We start from the raw sequence: 6,409 nt of genomic DNA on the forward strand, positions 1-6,409 counted from the left end.
TGCCTGCACTCGCCTCTTCACCTCTTTTCCACAATCCCCATCACACTGAACTGTTGACCCCAAGTACTTAAACTCCTGCACCTTCTTCACCTCAGCCCCCTGTAACCTAACGCTTCTACCTTGATCCCTCTCGTTCAGACACATGTATTCTGTCTTACTACGACTGACCTTCATGCCTCTTCTTTCCAGAGCAAACCTCCAGCTCTCTAGCTGTTCCTCCACCTGCTCTCTACTCTCACTGCAAATTACGATGTCATCCGCAAACATCATTGTCCAGGGAGATTCCTGTCTTACCTCGTCTGTCAGCCTGTCCATCAGCATAGCAAACAAAAAAGGACTCAAAGCTGATCCTTGGTGTAGTCCCACCTCCACCTTGAACTCCTCTGTCTGACCTACAGCACATCTCACCACCGTCATACTTCTCTCATACATGTCCTGAACTACTCTGACATACTTCTCTGCCACTCCAGACGACCTCATACAGTACCACAGCTCCTCCCTCGGCACCCTGTCATACGCCTTCTCTAAATCTACGAACACACAATGCAGCTCCTTCTGACCTTCTCTGTACTTTTCCATCAACATTCTCAAAGCAAAAATGGCATCAGTGGTGCTCTTACGGGGCATGAAACCATACTGCTGCTCACAGATCTCCACCTTCTTCCTAAGCCTGGCTTCCACTACTCTTTCCCACAGCTTCATTGTGTGGGATGAAGCTGTGGGAAATCAACAGCTTTCATCAACTTGATTCCTCTATAGTTGCTGCAGTTCTGCGTGTCACCCTTGTTCTTAAAGATCGGAACCAGAACGCTTCTCCTCCATTCCTCAGGCATCTTCTCACTCTCTAAAATCCTATTGAACAACCTTGTTAGAAATTCCACTGCTGTCTCTCCTAAGCACTTCCATACCTCCACAGGTACGTCATCAGGACCAACGGCCTTTCCGCTCTTCATCCTTTTCAGAGCCTTCCTAACCTCATCCTTTCCAATCTCTGCTACTTCCTGCTCCACAACAACCACATCTTCCTCCCTTCTTTCCCTGTCATTTTCCTCGTTCATCAGCTCCTCAAAATACTCCTTCCATCTTTTCTGTACACTCTCTTGGGTTGTTAGCACCTTTCCATCTCTGTCCTTAATCACCCTTATCTGTTGCACGTCCTTCCCATCTCTGTCTCTCTCTCTGGCTAGCCTGTACAAGTCCTTCTCTCCTTCCTTTGTGTCTAACCTGTCATATAGCTCATCGTAAGCTTTCTGTTTGGCCTTTGCCACCTCTCTCTTCACTCTACGCTGCGCTTCCTTGTACTCCTGTCTACCTTCCTCAGTCCTTTCTACATCCCACTTCCTTTTAGCCAACCTCTTCCTCTGGACGCATTCCTGTACTTCCTCATTCCACCACCAAGTCTCTTTACCGTCTTTCCTCTTTCCAGATGACACACCTAGCACCTTCCTACCTGTTTCCCTGATAATCTCTGCTGTAGTTTCCCAGTCCTCTGGAAGCTCATCCTGACCACCCAGGACCTGCCTCAACTTCTGCCTAAATTCCTCACAAGTTTCTTCATTCTGTAGCTTCCACCACTTGGTCTTCTTTTCTGTTTTCCCTCTCTTCTTCTTCCTGACCTCCAGAGTCATCTTACACACCACCATGCGGTGCTGTCTGGCTACACTCTCTCCTACCACCACTTTGCAGTCATTAACCTCTCTCAAATGACCTCGTCTACATAGGATGTAGTCCACCTGAGTACTCCTACCTCCACTTCTGTATGTCACTCTATGTTCCTCTCTCTTCTGGAAGTAAGTGTTGACTACAGCCATTTCCATCCTCTTCGCAAAGTCCACCACCATCTGTCCCTCCAGATTCCTTTCCTTCACACCAAACCTGCCCATCACCTCCTCATCACCTCTGTTGCCCTCACCAACATGTCCATTAAAGTCTGCTCCAATAACAACTCTCTCTCCTCTGGGAAAACTCTCTATGACCTCATCCAACTCACTCCAGAATCTCTCCTTCACTTCTAACTCACAGCCAACCTGTGGCGCATACCCACTGACTACATTCACCATCACCCCTTCAATTTCTAACTTTAGGCTCATCATCCTGTCTGAGACTCTTTTCACCTCTAGAACACTGTTTACAAACTCCCCCTTCAGAATCACTCCTACCCCGTTTCTCTTCCTATCAACACCATGATAGAACAGTTTGTATCCTCCTCCAATACTACGTGCCTTGCTGCCCTTCCACCTTGTCTCCTGCACACACAGTACATCTACCTTCCTTCTCTCCATCATGTCTGCCAGCTCTCTGCCTTTCCCTGTCATTGTGCCAACGTTAAGAGTCCCTATTCTCAAACCTATGTTCCTGCCTTTTCCCTTCTCTCTCTGGCCACGGACCCTTCTGCCTCCCCTCTTTCTTCCACCAACAGTAGTCAAATTTCCACCGACACCCTGTAGGTTAACAGCATCGGTGGCGGTCGTTGTTAACCCGGGCCTCGACCGATCCGGTATGTCTAAAGTGTTGTGGATGATTCGCATGGTTATTTTGGCAATTTTTACGCCGGATGCCCTTCCTGACGCAACCCTCTCTATTTATCCGGGCTTGGGACCGGCACAGAAGTTACTGGCTTGCAACCCCTGTGGCTAGATTACATTTGTTGTCCTAATAAACTCAATTAATCCTATGTTTCATGAAGCTAAATAAGCATCAATGTGTTACGGTAGTGAACCGTGAATATATTCAGTCTATTATTATTAATATCTATTCCATTATTATGGTTTGCCTTTCAAGGTAAATTTCTGTTCTTGTTCTCGTTTTTTGTTTAAAAATTTTTTCCCCAAAAGTGTGATTTCTATTCCATCCATAATTTTTTTTTCTTTGTTATGCAATTTTTGGCTCAATTATATTAATTAATTAATAATGAATTATTTATCTTAAACTAGTTATAATCCAAAAAATTTGTAGTTCTTGCCTACATTATAATCATGAATGAGTCTCTACTGCAGGTAGGCTCTATTTTAAGGGTTTGCATAAGATAAAACCTTATTATTTTGCAGATTACTGATTAGTTGAGGGTTGGAATGTTTATTTTTCTGCTTCTGGTTTTGTCAAATGAATTCTACCCTCAGTTGTGCAGACAAGATGTGGATGTTTGCAGCAGGTTACCAAGTGGTTTGCATTTCTTCTTCCTGTTTTTGTTGTGTTATTCGCCAACATTCTTCCCCTTTTGATATTGAGAGGATATTTATACTGACACAGATTTCACACTCAGTGTGCTATTTGCAAATGTGCTCTAACAATGAAGACATTTGACTAAAGTTGACTAAACTTTAAAATTCCAAAGAATTGAGTCTTTGTTGGAAGATTTATTTAGAGAAAGAGTCTAATTTTTTAAGATAGAGGAAAGACAGACTTGCAAGCAAGGAGCACTAAAATGCATCCACATGTGATGGATAACAGAACAGAACTCCTTCAGACATAGGCAGAGGACCTTAAAACTCTCCTTGTTCTTGCAGAGTGACTGTGTTTAGTCTTTGCGATCTGGAAACTGTCCTTGAATTTAACACAAAAACATGGCAAAGATTTGAAGACTTATCTAAGACCTACCATTGAGACAGGAGTCATTTTTCCAATAGTCTTTAATCTACTTTAGTATTATGAAATTAGATACCGTAGAAATTGACTCATATTACAATGTGCATCTAATTTAAATGTATAATGGAATTGACATTTGGCAGACATAAATACCTGCTAAATGCTGCTTTACTCAAGTGTGTGTTTGTGCGTTTGCTGACTGGGAAATGTCAACACTGACGGGGATAGCTGCAGCAACAGCTCTATCAGCACAGCACATGTCAAGGCCGCTCCACCGGCCTGCAAAGCTGCAGCTGCTCTGAAGTCAAGCTTTTACTGTCAGGATGAGATTCTGGAGAAACTGCAACCTATTTCCAGGCCAGAAAAATTTCCATTTATTTTCAGTTTGTAAGTCACCATTCTTACTTATAACTGTTTTACATGAGCATGTAGGGAAATGAAACCCAGTTGCTTTTTTGAAACTGATTCTCCGTTGGGGAATTCAACCAAAGAAAAAAACAAAAGCAGTTTGAACTCTTGACAGAGAAATCCGCTAAACATTTTGCTCTTAAGGAACATTTTAGATTTTGATTAGTATTTCCAGACAAATAAACAAATTGTGTTTTTTTTACTTGAATTTAAAATTCCGAATTAAAAAGTGACTAAAAGTAAGGACATGCTAAAACAAAAACAAAAAAAAACTGATGACGTTAAGCCATTTAATAACTTTGAGCCAATCACACAGCAGCAAGTTGCAGAAATTGTCACTCTTTTCAGGATATATCAGACATTGAGAAACAGCTGTATTTGACGAAGTCAAAGTATTTTATCATTAAATTCTACAATATTCTGCGAAGTCATGCAAATAAACACTTTATACTTGAAATAATTGTGATAAGGAACTTAGTGTGGATTTATTTATTGTGCGTTTGTAACAGAGTCAAAGTGACCTAGTTCATTATTCTCCACAGAGCTCACATATCTTCTTATCAGTGCCAGAAATTCAAACCTGGTTGTTCTTCGTTGTGTTTAAAGTGTTAGACTGACACTAGTACTCTGACACACTGCTTCTGGTCCTGCTCAAATTCAATGTACAGCATCATTTGTCAGGAAATTTAAAAAAATTGATGGATCCTGCTGTTAGCAGAATATACAGCAGAAACCTATTCAGACTGATTATTTTCTGTGCTAGAAAATGTCTTTCTACAAACTGGATCTCTGACAACAAAATTCTAGGCCATGGAGAGGGAATTAATTCTCTTTACCTCTCAGCAAGAAGGCCCTGGTTCAAATCCTGGCTGGGACCTTTCTGTGTGGAGTTTGCATGTCCTCCCTGTTCATGTGAAGGTTTTCTCTGGGGACTCCAGCTTCCTCCCACAGTCTAAAAATGGGCTTCAGAGATGAACTGATGACTCTAAATTGACCTTGGGTGTGAATGTGTGTGTGCATGGGTGGGTGATTGTGGCTCTAAACAGGCTGGCGACCTGTCCGGGGTGTACCCTGCCTTTGCCCTACAGTGGCTGGGTTAGGCCCCAGCAACTTATGACCCTGTCAGGGATAAAACAGTCTCAGAATATGGATGGAGGCCACAGTAGAAGCAAGTTGAATTAAACAATGTCTCCCTTGATTATCTGATTGGTGGACTCCATCTTTGTCAAGACCTGGGAAGCTTTTCCTTTAGTGCTCTGACACTAAACGCTATGCCTAAGTTCTTATATTTTCTGTACAGGTTTATTATGCCATTTTAAAAAAAAAAATTTCAGATACTTTATTTATCCCTCAATGGGGAAATTCTTCTCCGCATTTGACCCATCCCCTGGGGGAGTGGTTAGCTGCAACTGAACTGCGCTCGGGAGGTGGTAGCGTTAAGGGTCTTGCCTAAGGACCCTCACTGAGTGATGTTAACTGCTCACCATTGATATGGTAATTGCCCCCAGTACCATTGTTTCTTCCCCTCCGGGAATCCAACCCTGGATTCCTGCATGGTAGCTTCTCACCTTACCAACCGAGCTACTCAGCCGTCAAAATCTTGCACATGTAACATTTGTCTTCGTTCTCAGGGGTCAAGTGTTCTGTTTTTTTTTTCGGTGTGTGATTGTGTCTTGTTTTTTGGTGATTTCAACATGTTCTTATATCATGTCTACATATTAAAATTGCATTTCTGAGTATTTCTTCATTCAAAACATTGAGAATCAGGAGATGAAAATTGCCATTTATAATAAATGTTAGAGTGATGTAAGGGCATCTATTAGTCTTAAGCTTCCTGCTCCTCTCTGTGCATTCACTTCCAGACAAATGGATCTATGTACGTTGTTATTTTCCTCGCCTGAGCTGGAATCTGGATTAAAACTGTATGGCATGATAGCTCCAAAATTGCTCCCCATTTTTGTTGCACCAGTAATTTTAGGTTGGGGTTGTGGGCCTGTAAACTAGCATGGAGAGAGTATAAACAAACGGATGATGGGAAATGAGAGCAGGCTTACACGCTTACAGTTCTGCCTATAACTCAGAGGTGAATTTTTGGTGAACTACTGTCGCTCTGCAGAAACTATGTACTACAAAACAACAAGTTTTTTTTCTCATTTTGTCTAAAAACGACATGATGATAATAAAAAGACAACTGAGAACGTTTTTACAATAGACCAAAATATTATAGCAGTGGGAATTTTAAAGTGTTAAAGATTTATAATGTCAAAAAGTGTCACTCTAAATTTAAAGAGATCATCCTAACAGAAAAGAAATACGACCCACTGAGCTTTACTGACGTGTTTTTTTGTTTGTTTATTTTTCTAATTTGAAGCCTCATAACATAACAGACTTAATTTTGATCTCAGTTCGCATTTAG

The sequence above is a fragment of the Oryzias latipes genome, chromosome 9, assembly GCF_002234675.1.
Source record: "Oryzias latipes chromosome 9, ASM223467v1".
In the NCBI taxonomy this organism is placed as follows: Eukaryota; Metazoa; Chordata; class Actinopteri; order Beloniformes; family Adrianichthyidae; genus Oryzias; species Oryzias latipes.